The sequence below is a fragment of the Marmota monax genome, unplaced genomic scaffold, assembly GCF_021218885.2.
Source record: "Marmota monax isolate L192 unplaced genomic scaffold, Marmota_monax_Labrador192_F-V1.1 WCK01_AAM20220418_F8-fsc00080, whole genome shotgun sequence".
Taxonomy (NCBI): domain Eukaryota; kingdom Metazoa; phylum Chordata; class Mammalia; order Rodentia; family Sciuridae; genus Marmota; species Marmota monax.
Window position 1 is genome coordinate 3165841 of NW_026694750.1, and position 22319 is coordinate 3188159.

A 22319-nucleotide genomic window follows, 5' to 3' on the forward strand; every position below is an offset into this window, starting at 1 on the left:
CACATCCCCAGCCCTATTTTGTATTTTATTTAGAGACAGGGTCGCACTGAGTGTTGAGGCAGCCTTTGAACTCACGGTCCTCCTGCCTCAGCCTTTCAATCTAGTGGGATTACAGGCGCCTGCCACCGTGCCTGGCCTGGCCAAGGTTCATTGTTCCCCTTGACCTCCTTTTCCAAATAATTGAGCTTCAGGCTCACTAATAAGTGATAATACATGTAGTTTAACTAACCTGCATGGTTTTCTAGAAAATAAATTTTGACCCTTTTTGAAGGGTTTTGAGAGTTTTGAAGCTTATGGCTTTGCTCAAGGAGGCAGAACCCAGCTTTTAAATGAGATGCTTGGAAGTGAGTGTTTCAGAATGTGTTGGACACCAGTGAAGACATTTTTCATATAGGAGCCATAAAAACAGTGAAAGTCATTTTGTTTGAATTACTTACACTGCTGAGTAGTGACAACAGTTGCATAGATTTAATTAATAGGTCACTCAGTCTAATGTTTTTCAAAGACAGGGATTGAAGGACTTAACTGTGTTATGTCATTAACCTGCCACAGTCATTTTAATGGGTGCTGTAGCTGTCTGAACTTCACAAAAAGTTCCAAACTATATTTTGGTACTATTGGAATTAGTTTTGATTTTCAAAAGATAATCAGTATCAGAATTTACACAGACAAACCTGTATTCACAGCTACGATTTCTTGGTTGAAGATCAACAAAGAAGATATGTATGTGACATCGAATTTTCAAAGTTGGAGGTTTAGTGGTAGAATACGCTATCACTGGTACTCAGTGATAGAACACTTGCCTAGCATGCATGAGGACCTGAGATGGATCCCCAGCACTGCAAATAAACACAGAGAAACAAGAACAGAAACAAAGGTGAAGGTTTTAAAGAAGTTGGAGTTTTGCTATGGAGATTTAATCTCATGTAGGTTGTACTATCTGTATTTAGATATTGGACAGTAAGAATGCTTCCAACATTGTTCACTAAGGGCCTGTTTACTTCTAAATCCTGAGAAAGGAACAGAATGTGTTTAAACTCATTCAGATAATTATTACATTGTGATAAAAATAAGGGAAGTAATTGCCAGCCCCCACCCCCCACCCCCTGCCCTGAGGAGTGGGGATTTAACCCAGGGAAGCTGTTGCCACTGAGCATCATTTCGACCCTTTTTATTTTGAGACAGGCTCTTGCTAAGTTGCTTTGGACCTCAGTAAGTTACTGAGGCTGGCCTTTAACTTGCAGTACTGCCTTTGCCTCCTGAGTCTCTGGGATAACAGGCATGTGCCACCACACCCAGCTCCTTTTCTCTTGATATAACATGTTAACACGTTTAATATGTGGTCCTTCCTTGTCCAAATACCAGTTGCTGCATTTAGTGTCAATGCCAGCCTTTCTCACCTTGTATAAGATGGGATGTTCCTTTTTTTTTTTTTTTGGGGGGGGGGGTAGAGCTGAAGATTGAACCTAGGGCCTTGTGCGTGCAAGGTAAGCACTCTACCAACTGAGCTATATCCCCATTCCTGGGACATTAGTTTTGTGTAGTGTAGACCATTCACCAACATGTTAGTAGTCAGATATGTGCAGGAAATGCTCCCCAAACTGTCCCCTCATGAGTTGTATAATCAGTGACTCGAGAAGCCCTGCAGTTAAGGAAACATCTTAATATGAAAATCACCTGCTGTTTTCCCCATTTATGGGATCATGGCACCCTGTTTCTGTGGATTTCTCCCTAAGAGAAACTAGTTTTGAGAAAACGAGTTTGGGAAATGTTGTACATTCTTCTTGCACATGTTACACAATGACAGGAAGTCTTCCTTTCTTGACTTTTCCAAGAATATGTGGAAGTACATTGCTAAAGGAGCATTTGTCAAGCGGTTTACAATACTTTTATTCATTCTCTATCTATCTATTTATTTAGCTGAGGAGTGAATCCAGTGCCTCATACATGTGAGGAAAACGCTCTGCCACTGAGCCACAATCTCAGCCCTCAAATGGTTCTTTTTTGAAAATTAAAAAAACAGACAAACAAACAAACAAACAAAAAAACCTCACAACCCAAACAACTTTTAATTGGTTCTTTTTAGTTATATCAAATGATTTTTAATAAAGTGCTTTGGGAAGTAATGTGTACAGTCAGGCATCTCTCAATATACATGGGGGACTGGTTTCAGTCCCCTTTGGGTACCAAAGTCTGCAGATGCTCAGGCCCTATATAACATGGTGTATGTGCACGTAACCTATGCACATGCTCCTGATTATGCACTGCTCTAGATTACTTACATAATACATTGTAAATGCTATGTACACAGTTTGCTCTACTTTGTAGTTCAGGGACTAATGGAATTTCCTAATAGATACTGCTGTGGCATTCTATATCTTTCCTTCTAGCACTTAAAGCAGTAATAATTTTTGATTTATTTTCATTATTTTAGAATTAATATCTGCCTCCTTCCTCCAGAATGGCAAATCTGTTTTTGCTTATCATAGAATTTCAGGCATCTTTGACAGAAGTTTATACATAATGGGTATTGCATAATACTTGTGGAATACATAATTTCTAAAAACATTTTTTAAAAAACTTACTATTACTGATGTTAGCCCTGAAATCCTGTCTTGAATCATTTATTTCCCAGTGAATGATTTAACAGACTCACTAAAAAACACCACCACCGGGCTGGTGTTGTGATTTAGTGGTAGAGTGCTCTCCTAGCTCGTGTGAGGCCCTGGGTTCGATCCTCAGCACCACTTAAAAATAAATAAATAAAGGTATCGTGTCCAACTACAACTAAAAAGTAAATGTAAAACAAAACAAAAACAAACAAACAAAACAAAAAACAACAAAAACCAATACCACCACCACCAACAACAATATCAAAAAGCCCAAAACATTGTGTGGCTATGTACCACTCTTGTGATCTTACTTCTGGTCATTTTTCATCTGTAACTCTACTGTTCAGAAGACTGTCACAGTAATGGATTAATTTATTACTCAGCTGTGTGCAGCCAGATTTCCCTTCTGGGCTTCCTGAGCATGGGATATCGATTTCTGGTTTGCTGTAGGTGGGCATATTAATTTCTTTCTGCTACTTTCAGTAAATACTAGGGAGTTTCATTCATCTATTCCTGATCCAAGTAGAAGTGGTCAGAAAGTTAAATTCTTATTGGGGGGGCACTAAAAATTTTGGCATATGTGTGTTGTCTGTTATTTGGATAAGGAACCAAGTTCTTGCAGTACCAGTTAATTGTAATATAAGTGACTTTAAAAAAAAAAAAAAAAAAAGGAAGATGTTCTTTGAAACATGCATCCTGTTAAGCTGGTTCTCGCTTGCTTGTATTCTGTCATATCAGCTTATAATTTTGTGACTGCTGTTACTTTAGATATAGTCCTTGGATGACAGAAATCTGCAGTGCATACAAGAGAGGGAAAGGAAAAAAGTCAAAATTAAAGTTTTTTTTTTGGGGGGGGGCGGGGGTGGAGGGAGTACAGGTACTGGGGATTAAACCCAGGGGCACTTTACCACTGAACTATATGTTCCCCCAACTCAGCCCTTGTAATTTTTAAATCTTGAGACAGGGTCTCACTGTGTTGCTCAGACCGGCCTGGAATTCGTAATCCTAATTTAGCCTCCTGAGTAGTTGAGATTACAGATGTGTACCATGGCATCCAGCCCCAAATTTGAGTTTTTCAAGTTTTTATCATTTATATGCATCTACAGATATCAATTCTAAAATAATAGAAATAAATGGAAAATGATTACTGGTATAAGTGCTAGAAGGAAAGACATAGAATACCATGGCTGTAACTATTAGAAAATTCTGCCCTTTCATGAACAAAGTGTGAAATTTAATTTTTTATGAAGATAAGTTTTATATATAAGAAACAAAGAACTGAAGTTTGTGGTTATGGAACTTTAATTTGGTCTAGAACATTGCCTCCTTTTTTATCAACTTTAATTCACTGAAAATATTCATAGGTGTTATCACTGAGGCAATCACAGTTATTTTACTCTGTTTCAATTTTAATTACTAATATCTATAACAATCAAGTCACACATCTTGTTTCACACAATTATATATATGTAAGTTACAGAAAGGCTAAGATGGCCACAGGGTTTCAGGGTCATGCACAGACCCTTGAAACAAAGGCAAGGAGCAGGTACAACTGCAAAGAGTCACTGCAGGTGGTCACATAAGGGTTTTAGCCCACCAGTTCACATGGCAGAGTAGAGGGAGTGTCCTAAGGACAGGTGGTTTCACAGTGCCAGCTGCAAGTGTCAATTCAAAATGGTCCATTTGTCACAGGAGAAATCTCATTGAACTGAAGCCCAATACAGAGTTGGAGTTGCTGTGGCAATGGTCCTGGGCAAAGGTTCTGATAAGTGACCAGGTGACAGGGTCAGTGTGTTGCTATACCGATATCGTACGTGTCCTTCCTTTTATGTGTTTCAGAAGAGAGTTGCATCATTCAGTGGTCTGATGTGTTTGATGAGCTCAGAGTCAGATGTGGTTTCTCTGATATTGTGTTTGATATGCCCAGGCATCTGTGTGCTTCTGACTTAATTTATTAAGCTCACAGGGGGTAATTTTTTGTTAGCACTATTACTGTATCAGTTTATAATTTATGATTGTGCTGTGCATCTGGGTGTTGTTCAGTAAGTTCTATGTGTCCAATGTCTAGTGGTTGTCTATTGTCCAGTTATCACATCACTCTGCCTTCTCACTTGAATTCAAAATACAGTAGCTCATGTCAAACTACTATTCTCAACAACATGGGGTAACTCAGAGCAGGGCACGGCCTGCTCCTCGTAACACCTCACTAGAAGAACAGGCAAAGAGCCATTCATACAAAATACAAATAACCAATCAATGAAAGATATTTAATCTTTGTAATAAATCAAAATACAAATTGAAACACAGGAAGGTAGGTATCACAATAGCAGACCAACAAACAGAAGTTCTAGGATTGCAAAACAAATACCAGAATGTGAATGGCATTCTGCCCTTGGGGCCACAGTGTGGGCCCCAATACCAGCTCTACCAATTTCAGATTGGGAGATCTTGTGGCTAGGAATAACTCAATCATGAGCCCCTGATAGGAGGAAGGTTTCTAGTGCCACCTGAACTAGGTTGTCACAGATGCTCAGGTCCTTTTTCTTACCTCTTCCTACCCTTGCACAAGTGTAGGTTTTACCATAGATTTTAGGAATGGGTTCATGGGCCCTGTGGGGAATTCCAGCCCAAGGGCCACTTGAAGAGACCAGTCCATGTGCCTTTGAGGAAAATTAAATTGGCTGTGACTTCTGGAAAAACCAGGAATTTGAAAACAATAGGATCCAGGATTTCTGAAGGCAAACCCTGAGTTAACTGGCCAATGCAAGACTCTCAGAATTTAGCAGGTGTCTCTGTACTTCCTTTTTTCTCCTTAAGCAACACCCCCCCCCCCCCCCGCCCTTGCAGGCAACACAAACAAAAATTTGCTTACCAACAGCTTTGTTTCCAAACTGCTCTGAGGAGATAATAAACCAGGATTTTGCACTGGCTTCCCACTGGCTTTTGTGTTGCACTTGGGCACATTCCCCAGGATCAATGCTATTAAAGCAATTCCCATACCTCTTGGCTTTCTTTGGAGCTCCCCCCAGTACACCTGACTCTCCTGTTCACTTCCCTGGCATTGCCCCTTTTTATGTGCAAAATTTTCCGTTTTTAGGAAGTGGGACTTGAACTGGATAATGACCTGGAAAGTAGAAGTGATTATACATTGAATACTAAAGGGTTAATTTCTTTTGATTCATGTTGAATTTAAGCTGGGAAAAATCCAAATTAGGCAAAATGAGACCTGTGAGTCTAATTCGAATTAAAATGGAATATACATATTTTTAAAAATTATTAAAAGTAGACATCAAATTGATGAGTGGTTGCAAAAGAGTCTAATAGTATATGATTCCTTTTACATAGCGTTTAAGAACAGGCATGGCTAATCTTGGGTGTTTGACAGTCAGGAGAGGCTGGACTGTGGGCCAGATGTCTGAGTGTAGTGTGGGAAAGCAGGCTGTGGTGATGCTGTTCACATGGATTTGTTCACTGTGTGAACATTTACCATGCTTTGCACTTTCCTCTGTACGTGTTGTACTTCAGTGAAAAGTTTACTAGAAAAGAAAAGTTAAACATGGAACTTTTCTGAATGGATAATTTCCCTTTCAGTCTTTAAAGTTCCTATTTTAAGAGGGAAGGGAGTCCTGGCCTTTACCAAATGGTGCAACCTCACATTTAGCTACTGATTTTTTTTTTTTTTCCACTGATGCGCTATTCTGTGATTTAGAGGCTGCATTTAGTTTTAGTCTTCATTCTCTGAGGCATTGAAAGCTTGTCTTAAAGAAATCACTCAAACACTTCTTCCTCCAGATAAAGTTAAACAAAACCCTGGCATTTTGGTTTTCCAGGACTTACTAATATTTACAAGGAATTTAGGTGGATATGACATGCATATCTCCTTGAGACACTCTTATTTTGGGGTACAGTAAAAGTTTTGTGATGATTGGAACCTGAATTTTGCCATAAAGGAAACTGAATTCCTGCTTATAATTTGTTATTACTTGAGAGACCTAATGTCAACCTGGCAAAGCCTTCCTGTGAATTGCCAGCAGGAGAAAGCCCATGGTCTCAGTCCAGCGCACCAAACCTTCTGTGAGCTGTCATTCATTTCCACAGTCATCTGCAGGTCTTTTATTTGGGAGGTGGTGATAGTTTGACAGGGCTGCTATAACAAAACACTGGTGTGGGGAACAGGAATATGTTAGTTTGTAGTTCTGGAGCCTAGAGACTGGCAGGGTCATATTCCCTCTGAAGGAGCTGGGGAAGAAGCTGTTAGGGACCCTCACTTGGCTTATAGTTTGTGGTGGCATGATTTTAGTCTTCACTTAGCATTCTCCTTATATACATATCTCTTTTGTCTTTTCAAAATTTTTCCTGTGTATAAGGATACTAGCAGTATTGGATTAGGGTCTACTCTACTTCATTTAACTCATTACATCTGTAGCATAATTATGACTTTATTAAATGTGCAACTACTCTATTTTACCAATATTCCGAGATGCTTTCTGAGGTAATGGGGATCAGGATATTGTTATATGAATTCAATGTATAATAGGCAGGCAGACCTTTGTTGCTGGGTGGACTGAGGCTTGAGTTACCCAGGGCCAAGTGACTGCATTATCTCTTATTTATGTTCCCTTAGAAATTGTATTTATTTTTTAGTACATCATATTGTGCCAGTTTTTAATTTCTGTTGATATTTTATGTTCTTTCTGAACTCAGGGAAAATTCCCTTTTAATGTTATTAGGAATCACATCCTACATATGTAAATAAGAAAATGCTTTAGCATATAAAATGATTACTTTGTCTATGAGAGTTAGAAGAAACAAGAGAAACTGCTCTTCTGAAGTTATGCTAATTTAAAAAAGAGAAGTGATAGAAAATTTGAGACTAACTTTGTCTTTTTAAATTTTGTTAGGAAAGGATCAGTAAGTCTAGTGACCTATACTTTAGTTGCTTGCTGCTGCAGTAATTGGCTACAGATTGACATCCCTTGGGACTGGGTTAGAAAGGCAGAACCTCAACCTCAGGTTGCTGAATCGGAATCTGTGTTTTATTTGATAAATATATTTAAATACACTTTAAGGTTTGAGAGTTACTGATCTTAGCCAGTGCTTCCCATTATTTTTCAAGTTCATACACACACACACACACACACACAAATGAGTCCATAGCCTTGAGAGCTGAAAGAAGAGTATCCTAGCATGCTGTTACTTACACAGCTGGAATTTAAGGAAGATCAAGAAGCAAAACAAAATAAAGACTAAAAACATCCATTTGTATGTCTATCACTTTAACACTGAGCTACAACCCCAGCTTTTTAAAAATTTTTTATTTTGAGACAGGGTCTCACTAAGTTGCTGAGGTTGGTCTGAACTTTCGATCTTCCTCCTCACTGGGATTACTGGCATGTGTCATTCTACATAGCCAAAAACTTTTTTAAAGGGAAAAAGAAAATGTGATTTCCTGGCCTGAGAGTTTGATATGAAATGTATAATGCATTACAGTTCAACAGGAGGAGCAGAGGAATTAAATTTCAACTTAGTTAATTGGAAACGATTTGGATCTTCTACTAAAGTGACAAGTGTGTGGTGGCACATACCTGTAATCCCAGTGACTTGGGGAAGCTGAGGCAGGAGGATTGCAAATTCAAGGCCATCCTCAGAAATAGTGAGATCCTGTCTTAAAATGAATTTTAAAAAGTGATAGAGTATTTGTCCCCTGGGTTCAGTCCCTAGCACTGCAAATTAATTAATTGATTGATTAATTAATTGTTGTGCTTGTTTGCAAAGAGAACTGTGAGCTTATTGGGTCTAAGTAGAAAGTCATGAGGGAGTATCAACCATGGATAGTACTCATCACCATTTTTTCTAGTGCTGGACTTGCTTTTCACATATTGTTTCTAGTTGTTAAAATATCCCTGTAAGCCATAGGGTTTCTTTCCCTAATATATAGATGAAACAAAGGCTCAGAGGCCAGGGTTATATGGCTAGTGTGTAAAATGGCACAGACCTGTGAGAAATGGTTAAAACCAAGAGTGACTGTACATTTGCATAAATACAAAATACGTATATGAAAAAGGGGGATAGTGCTGGGCATGGTGGAACCTGCGTGTATTCCCATCCATTTGGCAGGAAGATCACAAGTTCAAGGTCAGCCTGAGCAATTTAGTGAGGCCATAAGCAATTTATCGAGACCCTTTCTCAAATATAAAAAGTGCTGTGGTTAGTGGGAACTACTGACTACTGTACCTGGATGCTCCTGTGGAATAGGTGCCCTTCAGTTTTTCCCTGCCCTTGCTGTCAGTCAACTGGATTGAACCCAGGACCTCACATGTAGTAGGTGAACACAGTCCCAGAAGAGTAATTTCAATTGGTTCAGCTTGAATTCCATGTCTGTATCACCCCAGTTTGTTTCCTATAAACCTGTACATGATGGAGCTCAGGTAGTTCCCCACAACAAAATTAGGGAACAGTTCAGTTTGCAAATGGACACATGGTCTCCGTTGCATTCGCTTGATCAGAACACTGCACTAAAGCCCAGTGTGAGAACTTGTTATCACATACAGATGTTTAGAAATAGTTTGTTTTGCTATGTGTGTGAGATAGGTAAATCGAGGACTGACATCGAGACGTGCAGTGCAGTTTGTGTTGATTCATATGTAGCTTTCTTGGTCAAGAGGAGTGTGGGTAGAGGAGGTAAAATTATGATATATAATAACATGGCATAAAGAAAAAAAAAGAAAAAACAAAATAACATGGCATAATGTGGGATTTTGTTTTATCAGGAAAGGAAGAAAGAATTTAAAATTTCAGTCTGACCATGGCACAGGCAAGAACCCTTTCATTTCTATTTAAAATTACATGAAAAATGAGCGCCTACTCCTTAGTTCCCTCCCTAGAGAGGTGCACTCTAAACTGCTGTGTTTACCTCCACAAAACCCCACTTTTTTTAAATATTTATTTTTTAGTTGTAGTTGGACACAATATCATCTTTATTTTATTTATTTTTTTATATGTGGTGCTGAGGATTGAACCCAGGACCTCGCATGTGGTAGGTGAACACTCTACTCTACACTCAACCCCAGCCCCCAAACCCCACTTTTTATCTGCATTGTTTTGGTGCCTTCAAGCCAGCATCTGTTAGTTTTATCATCCCTAGGCAGCCTTCAACCATTCTTGGGTACCTGCCCCAAAGGTAAGCGTATTTACTGATTTAAAACAAACAACCAACAACAACAATAATGGCCATTTGATTTCAGAGTTGCATAGCTTTTTAGTAGTCTGCCCTTCACCCTGTAGTTTATATAAACCTATTTATTTGCAGTACTGGGGGTTGAACCCAGGAGTGCACTACCATTCAGCTACATCCCCAGCTGGGATTACAGGCATGCACCATTGTGCTTGATGACATTTTGTGTTCCTTGACCAGCATCTCTTAGTCAGGGACTACTCACCCATAACTACCTCTGTCCCTGGTCACTACTACTAGGCCTTTCTACTTACATTAGATCAGTATTTTTAGATTTCACATATGAGTGAGATCATCATGCAGTATATGTCTTTCTGTGCCCAGTTTAGTTCACCGAGAAATATTCTCCAGGTTCATCATGGTATTGCAATGACAGGATTTCCTTCTGTTTAATAGATGAATAGTATAGTGTTATTTATACATACACACACACACACACAAACCACATTCATCTGTTGATGAACACTTAGGTTGATTCTATATCTTGGCTCTCGTGAATAATGGTGTAATAACATGGGACTGCGGATGGTCTCTTCAACATACTGATTTTATTGCCTTTGGATGTGTAGCCAGTAGTGGTGTTTACTAGGTCATATGGTTCTGTATTTATCTTTATAAACATAATATTTGTTTTTTAATTTAATTTTCACTTATTTTAAAATATATATTCTAAATTTTCTTGTTTATTGTTTCCTTTTAATAATTTGTTTTTTTTTTAATTTTTAAAAGTCTATTAATACAAACCTTCCCCAAAACTTAACTCTTGTTATAAATTAATTGAACCTGTAAATGAGTGAACCTAAAAAATTCTCTTAAGATATTTTAGTGCTGTGCCTAAACTTACCTAAGTTCCAACCTTGACCACAAATTTGAGTCAGTTACATACAGAGAGGCAGTACAGTATAACTGCTGTGCGTTTGTCTTTCATCAGTTAAACGGGTGAAAGAACTTTCAAGGGCTGTAATGGAGGTTTTCTACAAGCCAAATTATTTTAATTTATAAACAACAGAAACATCATATATATCCTGATTTCTTTTTTGTTTATTTTTGAATGGGCATCTTGCTTTGTTACCCAGACCCCCATTCAAAAATAATGGATTTGGTCTCCAAGTCCTGGGCTCAAGTTATTACAGAGGCCAGGTGTCCTGAAGAGTTCCCAAAGAGAAGGAGAACTTGACTTAGGACCAGTGGGTGCTTAGAATATGTGAAGGAAAAAAAAAAAAAAATCAGCACCAGCCAGAAGCATAGACAGAGGTTTATTTAGGAAAGTAGATGTACATTCAAGAGAAAATGTGGCCATCTGGTGAGTAAGAGATGCTGTTTTGGGGGTTTAGTATGGACAGCTATGTAGGAATGATATCAGTTTGGTGATCTCAAAACGGTTTCTATTGGGCTGGTCAGGTTCAGGATCCGTAGACTGACATGGTCTTTGTTATATGATCAGTGGATAGTGCTGGAAAGTCTCCTGATTTATAGGTTCTTCAAGATAACCGAACAATCTAATTATTGAGGGGTTTAGTGCACAGATAGGTCTACAGATTTCTCAAGGATTTAGGCCTGGAATGAAGAGATTAGGGAGTGATAGGCCTGGAAATATATGTGGAACTTCTGAATTAAAATCCTGTTATTTTGATTCTTTCCTCCAGTCTCCTTTCTGTTTTTTGTTTCTTCTATCTTACCTTGAATTGATCCTCCTGCCTTAGCCTCCCAAATTGCTGAGACTAGGATTACACCACTACACCAAGCCCGGTTCCTCCCTCCCTCCCTCCTCCCTCCCTCCCTCCTCCCTCCCTCCCTCCCCCCCCCCCGCCCCCCTCCCCCCCTCCCCCCCTCCCTCCCCCCTCCCTCCCTCCCTCCCTCCCTCCCTCCCTCCTCCCTCCCTCCCTTCCTCCCTCCCTCCCTCCCCCCCCTTCCCCCTCCCTCTCCTTCTTCCCTCCCCCTCCCCTCCTCTCCCCTCCCCCTCCCCCTCCCCCTCCCCTCCCCTCCTCTCCTCTCCCCTCCCCTCCTCTCCTCTCCTCTCCCTTCCTTTCTTTCTACAGGTCACTTCCTCCCATTATCTATCTCCCCCTCCCTCTCTCCCTCTTTTTCTCCCCAGGGGCATTTAACCTCTGGGCCACATCCCTTGCTCTTAGAGACAGGGACTCACTAAGTTGCCTAGGGCCTTGCTATGTTGCTGAGGCTGGCTTTGAAATTGCCATCCTCCTGCCTCAGCCTCCTGAGCTGCTGGGATTACAGGCATGCGCTACAGTGCCCAGCCCGATTTCTTTATAACCTGGAAATGTTTCTAAGATACTTTCAATTCTATTAAATCTTTTTTTTTTTAATATATATTTTTTTAGTTGTGGATGAACCTTTATTTATTTATTTTTATGTGGTGCTGAAAATCGAACCCAGTACCTCACACATACTAGGCAAGTGCTCTACCACTAAACCACAACCCCAGCCCCACTGTTAATCATGTGAAACTTAAAAAAAAAAAAAAATTACCCCCTGCTGCTAGGGGTTGAATTTAGGGCCTTATTAGGCAAGTACTATAACACTGAGCTATACTCCCAGCCCCCTTGTTTTTCCTGTAAGATACAAGGTCTTGCTGTGTTGTCCAGGCTAAGGATGAATGGTGATCTTCCTGCCTTAGCCTCCCCAGCAGCTGGGACTATAGGTATGTACCACTGTACCTGACTTCTTTTCTAAATCTTCACAGGGATAGAAAATGCATATCAATTTAAGGTAGCTAGTTACCATCCCAGTTGATTAGAATTACTTGATTTTTAATTTTATTTAATTTTTTGGTATTGGGCATTGAACTCTGGGGCACTCGACCACTGAACCTCATCCTCACCCCTATTTTGTACTTATTTATTTATTTATTTTAAGAAACCCGGGTCTCATTGAGTTGCTTAGCGCCTTGATTTTGCTGAGGCTGGCTTTAAACTCACCATCCTCCTGCCTCAGCCTCGCCCAATGAGTTACTTAATTTTTAATTCTTTTAGATTTAAAAGATATGTACCTCCTAAAGAAAGATGTTCACAGTTGCAGGGTCTTCATTATCAAAACTCCACATGACCTCTCACCTCACATTATCTGATTCTTTGACTCCAAAAGCCTGAAACTCTCTTAGGGGTCAATGCCCTGGTTTAAATTATTTATTTATTTTGTGATACTCATGGTTGATTCTAAAGACTTTTGAGCATGATGGAATCATAAGATGTTTGTTTCCTCTTAAAAAAAGAGATCTTTGAACCTGTCAGAATGGCCGGCATTCTTCCATTTTCTTAGAACTGTCTAATCCTTGTGGATATTTGTAATGATCTTCAGTGGATTGCTTGCTAGTTCTCAGTCTTGTCTCACTGGTGATGTCATAGGGTTCTTCTGGAAGAAGAATATGGCATTTCCAGGGTGAATATAGTTCCATTTGGAAAAAGTACTTTTATTGACAGTATTTTTTTTTAAAATGTGCAGTTCTGGAAATATTTGTCATCACTGATCTCATAAAATGTATTGAGTTTTCAGCCAAAATGACGAATGTGACAAGAACCTTGGAGACATGATATTGCAGGTACTCTGTTATCCTTGTGAAGGCATTAGCTAAAAGGTCTATTTTGTATGCTTCAGGCCAGTGTGCCTAATTTTAACATGAAGAGAGATTCTTTTTTCTTTTGGTAGATGGACACAGGCCTTTTATTTTATTTATTTTTATGTGGTGCTGAGGATCCAACTCAGGGCCTCACATGTGCTAGGCTCTTCCACTGAGCTACAATCCCAGCTTCTCCATGTAGAGAAGTTTATAAGCAATCTATTAACAGACGGTTTCTGAGCATGCATCTTTTACATCATTAGTCTTCTATGGTGTAGATTTTTACATTATCAATTGAGCTTGTTGTTTAGTGAGCATTGCCAGAATAGCACACGTTTCTGTTGGGGGCAGGTAGTCTCTTGTGCAGCTACTCAGCTCTTCCCTTATGGCAAGAAAACAAGAATAATGAATGGACATTACTTTGTGCCAATAAAATTTTATTTATAGACACCAAATTTGAATTGTATGTAATTTTCATTTGTCAGTAAATATTATTGTGTTGACTTCCTTCCTTCCTTCCTTCCTTCCATTCATCTTTTGTTGTCTTTTCTTTCTTTCTTTCCAAGAAATACAGAACCCTGTCTTCTATATAGTAAATTGTTTAAAAATATTTTTTACATGTTTGTGTTGATAAGCTCATTTAGGTATTAAGTTACAACCTGTTCTGTTTCCTCTCAAGCTCTACGAGGCATAGAATGGGTGCCTTATTCTTATGGCAGTTGGGATTTTCCCTGATTGATTCAGCATAAATTCTTCATAAGAAGCTGGCTAGAGAAGAAACCCGGGGAAACAATTGCCATTCCAAAAAATGCCTCTTTTAAATCCTGTATGTTTATTTTTGTATTTCTTACAATAGAGTATAAATATATATCCTCTACCTAGACTCTGAACAGAAACTAATGAAAGAAAGTGAATTATGTTGTAAGTATTACAACTGTGGCAAATCATGAGTGTATCTTCGGAGAAGGTACTGCCTCACAGTGATTCTTCTGTGGGTCTTCTGGCAGTTGTAAAAGCCATCTGACAACCTTTGGGAGCCTTCTCTGTTTAGCTTGGAACTTGTGATTAATACACAAGAATGGGGAGAGACCACAGAGGGAGTAGGCGGTTCTTTTGTTTGATTTTAGTATCCAGCTTAGAGATTCAGTCTAGTGGACTGTGACGAACAGAGTCCCAATCACAGTGGAACAAGATTTATGTTTACCTAGAGTCTAATTGGACTGAGATTTCCTACAGTTATGTTCAGATCCTCTGCCCTTTTGCTTAGTGAGCAATCGTTGAGCTCCTAAGCTCTGGGGGTTTAGCTTTTGCTGGCTCAATTAATTGTTAAATGTTCCCTTTATTATAATTATACATTGATGCCTTGCTTTGTAATAGCTGAGGAAATTGCTTAAAAAAGTTGTTTAATCTGTTATACACTATTAGTTTTGTTTAAAAAAAAAGGCTCGTTTTAGAAGAAAACAATTTTGATTTTGGTTTGAAGTGACATGGTGGTATTTGAGTTGGATAACATAATTTAAATTGAAATGCAAGAATTTGACTATTCTTGACAGAGGTTGGCTTGTGTTTGATATTGACCCATGTGTTTGACGTGTTTCCAGATATTGTCTTCTGTGTATTCCAGACAGCTCTAGCAGCTTAGAAAATTAGACTTTCTGGGCCGGGGCTGTGGCTCAGTGGTTGAGCACTTGCCTCACATGTGTGAGGCACTGGGTTCGTTCATAGGCACCACACACAAAAAATAAGTACATAAAATAAAGATACTGTATTCATCTACGACTAAGAAAATATTAAAAAAAAAAGAAAATTAGACTTTCCAAAATTTGTCTCTGAATTTAAAAATGGAGCAGTATATTAGTTTGTTCAATTATGTAACTGATGTGTGGCTAAGAGTGATTCTCTTAAAGAAATATTTCAGCCTAGCACCTTAGATGCTAATGCACGTGAATTTTGCTTTGGAGATATTAAAAAACTCTAAATACTAGACAAAATAAATACATGTGTTTTTATTTCTTTGGTTACCTATGTTTGTGTTAGTATGGATTTTGTAATGGGTATGTTAAATGTCAAAAAATAGATGGAAGAAGATATATTAACTTTTTGATTCTTGTAAGTGAATGTTTAAATGCCTAGAAATGAACACACTTCTAAAATTTACTTTACTGTCTATTAAATTCATATATAATAACTACTTACCAGTCTGTATGTATTGACTACTTATCAGTCTGTATGTATTGACTACCCAGCCTCTATTAATCTTTTTTCATTATTTCACTGTTAAAAATGTGCTCAAGAGACTGCAATAGTGCATTTTACATGTAAATGATATTCCACAATGCACTCATCCAGCCCCTACATTAAATTTTCCCCATATATCTGTAAGTTTCCCCAGTCAGCTGCCTTATCAAGGCCTTTTTCAGTAATGTCCAGTGTGATAGTGTACTGTATGTAATGTGTAAAGTGTACTGTAAAAGGCTAAGAAATAGTGGGTTGTTTTTTTTTTTAATCCCTTTGAAGTCTGCAGGCACTGTTCAGGCTTTCTTTGTGTGCTAGGCCCATGTCTGCGCTTGACAGATGGAGTGTTAGTGTCTCATTTCAGACTGATCAATAGGCATTGATAGTAATAAAAAAAAAAGGGAAAGTATTGATTATGGCTATTATGGGTAAATGGAGTGAGTTTATAATATAGATTTTAAATATTTAAGTATGCATTTCATTCTCAATTTTCAGATTAACGTTTTAATTTGTGCTCTGTTTGTAAAAGCTGTGCATAGCTCTTGGCTCTCAGGCAGGGTATCGTTGTTATTAGATGATATTTAGTTTTCAGACTTTACTTGACCTGGCATCCCTTTGTGTTGGTATTATAAAACATAGGCATCGTACAGTTGCCAGATCAGTTGTGAGAATGTTAATACTGTGTAAAATTGTAATTTTTCTTCTTTGGTGCAGGGAAGGGAATTGTCACAAAAAGGTCTTACTTGGTGTGTTGTATTTGTATATCATCTGTAATAGTTTAACTGAAAAATAGTGGTTTAATAATCAACTATTCCATAGAGTAAAAATGCACTTAAGGTTTTGAAGTTTGCATTTGAGAATTATTCTAGCAACACTTGAACTTGGATTATGATTTTTTCCTTAGGAGGTATTTTATGTCTCACCTTTCAAGAGAGACTATAGAGACCTGATTTCCTGTTTGTTCTTTGTATTAGCTGGAAATCATTTTAAGGAAGAAAAATTTTGGTGTTTTTCAGGACTACGAATTAGAATGATTTCTTTGAAGTCTGTAGCAACTATCCAAAAAACAGATACTGGTGATATGGAGTACAGTCTTTTTAAAAAATTGCTCTTGATGTTCAGGTCAGGTTTGGTACCAGGCTAGTTATTTGTAGAGATCATCAGTTTTGTCACATATTTAACTTTTGTTATCTCCCAGCAGTTGGGACTGTGAATGTTAAGGTGTCTGATACATGGACATATGGATTTCCAGTTCCTCTTTCAGTATTGTTTTGTAATTTGGTAATGATGAGAGGGTCTTCATTTTTATGTTCTCTCCCTTGAATTCATGTACTGCTCCCCCTGCCACCCTTAGAGGTACATTTATAATATTTGGGAATAGACCTTTTTTTTAAAAAATATGCCTCCTCCATTTCCTTCTTGTAGTTTTCCTTTTTAGTGAACAAGTAATGCATTTTTTTAAGAAAGAAAACTGAAAAATTTAGATAAGCGAAAGTAAAAGTTAAAAATCAGAGAAGCGAATCCCACTGTTCACATTCTGTTGTATGGCTATTTAGTGAACATACGTGGAGTTATGCTTTTTGCAGCTTTATAATGTGCTTCTTAGTGTGTCCTGACTTTATTGCCATGCCAATAATTATAAATTTGAATCATTATTGCAGCTTTACATACCATTAATGCTGGGAGTTCATAATCTGGAATATGTGACCAACCAAACAAACTATGAAAGAATGTAGGGAACTGTTTACTTGAATGGGGAAAAAATGTATTTTCATTAATTGATTAAATTTCAAGCGACATTCAGCATTTCATGTAATTATGAAGGCAGGCAGTAACAGTGATAATGGTGGTATCTGTGACACCAATATCAGTTGCACATCTGTCACATCATATAGAGGAAAAACACTTCAAAATAATGTTCATATGCTTCATTGTTTTGAAACTAGGGAGGTTATTAGGGAATAGTCTCTTATAAATTTTGTTATTTAATTAATCAATTAAGTACATATATTGCATATTTGTATTTCTTACGTGATAAGTATTTCAACATATTATTTCTGTGCATTTACAAACTTTTTTTTTTTTTTTAAAGAATGTCTTACTCTGTTGCCCGTGATGGCCTAGAACTTCTAGGCCCAGGCAATCCTTCTGTGAACTCCTGAGCAGCTGTGACTATAGTCACCTTTAACTTAGAAGTGTTGTAACGTCCAGAAAAGGTGGTTATCAGTAGTCCCTGTGTTTTTCTGGAAGGAGTATCCATGAGTTTTCTGTCAAGTACTAAAATCAGATCCATACAGAAGTGGAAAAATGGAGGGAGACAAGTGCCAATTAACCTGTGCCAGCCACTCTGCCAGCCAATTTGCAGGAAGAGAAACTACGGTCCCCTATTGCTACTTGAAAAATCTTGGTGTGGAATTGGGCTAGAACTTGGCTTAGCTGTAAAGTCTCTTTAGGGAGGAAGCTGTGAACTCGCTTTCATCTGCCTCTAGGGGTTGATTTTTAATTTATGCTGAAAGTAATGGATAAGGCTATTTCATCAAGCTATTCCAGTCATTTTAAGTTAGAAGCTGTTGGTACTGAGGATTGAACCCAGGGCACTTTACCAGTGAGCCACATCCCCAGTACTTTTTGAGGTAGAATCTTATTAAATTGCCCAGGCCAGCCTTGAACTTGCCATTGTCCTATCTCAGCTTCCCAAGTCATTGGGATTACAGATGTTGTACCATGTGTTGTTTTTTAAGAATACTTTCTAGGGCCACCTGTCCCTAGCTTTTTCTTTTTTGTGGTGGTGTGGGCTAGGTGGGTAGGTACTGGGCCTTGAACCCAGGAGTCCTTTACTGCTGAGCTAGACTCCCCAGCTCTTTTAATTTTTTACTTTGAGATAGGGCTTTACTAAGTTCTTGAGGCTGGCCTCAAACTTGCTATCCTCCTCTTTCAACCTCTGGAGTCACTGGGATGACAGACATGTGCCACTATGCTTGGCATGTTAGCTCTCCCTGTTTAAAAAAACCCAGCCGGGACTCAGTGACACACACTTGTATTTTCAGCTACTTGGGATGCTAAATCAGGAGGATGGAAAGTTTAAGGTCAGCCTGTAAAACTTAGTGAGGCCGCTGTCTTAAATTAAAATTTAAAATTAGCTCAGTGGTAGGGTGTTGCTGAGCACCCCAAGTACTATGGAGGCATGGAGTATTTTCTCCAAATTAGTGTTCTGGTTGTTATTCATGAATGTAGTTTAAATATTTTGCCCTATTTTTTAAAAAAGTAAGGATATCTGAGTACAGCATCCAAAAATGTAGAATTGTGGATCAAGAGATGTGGATTCTTGGCTTGGTTCTTTAGCTACAGTCAACCTTTTTGTTATCCCATTGGGTGGCTTCCTTCCTTGTCATCTCAGGCTCCATCAGGATCTTGCTCCACCTCCAGCCTGTATGTTTCCTTTCAGGCTTCCAAGAAGGGTAGGAAGAGCAGGGTTTCCTGAGATTCTGTTTCTAGAAGTTAAAGTAGTACAGATCTGCTTGCATTCCATGGGCAGCTGATGGATGATTAGGTGAAAGAGTTAATCACCTAAGAAGAAAAGTCACTCATAGCATTGTGTTGGCTGCTAAATAAAACACAGAAGGAAATTTCTTGTACAAGCAGATTCTTAGTCTCAGAATTCTTAGTAATTCAGTTCTGTATATATTAATATGTGCCATGTGCTTCATATGTCCAGATCCAATTTGTTATTTTTAGTCTACTTCATAATAAATTTCATTTTGTTTCAAGTTGACATTGTGACTAATTTGGAATGTGTAAGAGAAACATCCAATAGTAAAGCACAAAAGAAGAAAAAAATTTAAGCTTCAATTTTGATAACTTTAAGAAATCCATAGTATTAGAGCTACTGTCTGGGAATCTGACAATGAAACTTATATTTCTCTACACTTTGGTTATATTCAAGTTGTTCTACCTCTTATGCAAAGTTGAAAGTAAATGTTTGAATGGAAGGAACTATTAACTGAACATTAGTGTTATAAGAAAGGCATCCAAGATATGTGAATGCTTATAAAGCACAGAAAAATAATTGGTATGGGAAATTTTGATGCTTGAACTTGGAACAGTTGCTTTTACAAAATTGAAAACTGAAGACTGCAATTAACTGTCATTAATTTTGTTGAATAAAACTATGTTCCATTTACTGTACAATCAGGTCTAGGCTTGAATGAGTTTAAATAGATGAAATCTAAATTATACTGACAGTCCATTAAACAGTAGCAGAAAATCTGTATAGAAAATGGATTCAGTATGATACCAGTTTATAACAGAATCATTTGCCAAATAAGAATTATAGCCCAGGCATTGTGAATTCTCCTGTGTGTTTCCAGTGAGCACTGCAAATTGGTTTGGAGCATTTATTGCAAAGCCCAGGCTCCCAGTGTGTTGTTTTCTAAAACAGAGCAGGCCTTGTTGCTTAAAATCTGCCCTGCAGGATGTGACACCAGATCAGATAAGCAATTTGTTTGTTGTCAGCCATATGGGGAGAGAAGAATCTTCCCACCAGCCTACCTGTCACTGATGATTTTTTTCCTATGAACACTGGACATAGTGTTCTGCATTGTATTCCTAAATGTACATTATGTCAGCCATGTTCCACTTTTAATCTTAGAGTGAAAGATGTGTTAACATTTTCATTAGTGATCACCCTTTATTTAATAAGGCTTTTATAGCAGAATTTAAAAAAAAATTTCATATAAATGCTTTGCTTCCATAGGTAGGTGGCCATCATCACCTTTTAAAAATTTTTAATATTTATTTATTTGATGCCAGGGATTGAACCCATGGGTCCTTAACCACTGAGCCACATCCCCAGCCCTTTTTTATACTTTAATTAACAGACAGGGTCTCACAGAATTGCTTTGTTCCTTGCTAAGTTGCTGAGGCTGGCTTTGAACTTGTGATCCTCCTGCCTCAGCCTCCCTAGCCTCTGGGATTACAGGCGTGTGCCACTGAGCCCATCTTATTTGTATTTTTTACCCGGTGCTGGTGCTCAAATTCAGAGTTTTACTTATGCCAGGTAAGCTTTTTACCATTGAGCTTTGAGACCCCAGACCCATCACCAATTTTTAAAACACACTTTCCCCCTTAGACTGTCTGCATCTATTTTTGTTTGACATAAACACTATATAAACACAAGTTAAAATAGAGGTCCACATCACTCTACTGGGATTTAGCTGTTAAATTGGGTTAGAATCGTTTTCATAGTAGGGCTTTTATTTTTTAAATTTTTGCTGTGCTAGGTATCATATAGAACTTTAAATGTGCATTACATTAAAAAACCATTAAATATTTTTTTTTTTTGAAATGGGGGGTCTTACTATGCCCAGGCTAGCCTTACATTGAGACTTTTCCTGTCTTAACCTCCTGAGTAAGTGGGATTACAGACACATACCACCTCATCCAGCTATAACAGGGGCTTTTAAAGTAACATTTCCCTAATAAATTACGGAGAAGAGGGTGCTTTCAGTGTTCTTTGCTTGGGAAGTGCTGCAGATGTAAAATTATGGCTGATAATTGAGTGCATCAGTATAACAAGTTTTCTGATGCTGGAAGGGTGATCTTGCTGTGTCTTGTTTTATTGAATCTTAAGCCCATGTAACATGATTGACTTGGGAAGGATCATATTACAGCAGTTATACCAAAACATCCACTTCTTAAAGCCAGAGAGATAATGAGCTAGGGTCAGTTTTTAAGCTTTTGATGCATTGAAAGTTTTCCATGCTTCTAGAAGAGAAATGTGGAATTCGAACAAAATTCCATTTAGTTAGTTTATTATAACCCTATTTCCCACCCTTCCTCTCCAGCATTGTTGTTCTCATGGTTTAATTTTCCCTGTGAGCAGTAAAGACAGATAAATGTTGCCTAGAAGCACGTGATATTCTGTTTAGACAAAAGCCCAAGTAAGCTTTGTAGCCCTAATTAAGAATCATCAATGTTTCAGTGCATGTGACTGAATTTTCATGATATTGAAGAAGGAAGGGGCTGGTGACATATGTTTCCTGAAATTTTTTTTTTCCCAGTGAGTTTATCATCTTCAAGATGATACAGCCAGTTTTGGTGACAGCTGATAAGAGTCAAAACAAGATAAGGGGCAGTGCTGGGAAGGTGTTCCCTGCTGAGGTCCTGTTTTCATGCCTGTTTCCTTTTCCCTTTGAGCTCTCCACTGTTACCAGACACTTGGCTTCTTATTATTCGCAGAAAACTATAACTGAGCTTGCCTCTAGTCAAGTTATTGCTTAAATAAATATTAGAAAACAGCATTCTTTTCGTTCATAGTGCTGTTAATATAGCAGCATTTTGGGATCCCAGTCAGCATCTGTCTTCATTCATTCGTTCATTCATTCCTCATATGATTTTTGTGTTTACTATGTAGAAAAATGAAAAGTTACAATTTTCATATATATATATATATATGGAGGGGGAATAGGGGTGGTGAGATTTGAATTCCGAATTGTTTCTTAGAAAGTATTCTCTTTAGGGCTTTGGATATAGCTCAGTTGGTGGAGTGCTTGTCTTACATTAACAACACCCTGGGTTCAGTCCCCAGCACCACCACCAAAAAAAGTATTCTCTTTAAAACTGGGCATGGTGTGGTACAGTCCTGTAATCCCCAGCTATTTAGTAG

The 22319-nt window shown here is 38.2% G+C and overlaps 1 protein-coding gene across 11 annotated transcripts in view; it reads left to right on the top strand.

Moving 5' to 3' along the window:
• The window catches only part of Rere (arginine-glutamic acid dipeptide repeats), a 396746-nt gene that overhangs the window by 136925 nt on the left and 237502 nt on the right, over nucleotides 1-22319 (top strand). The window lies entirely within an intron of this gene.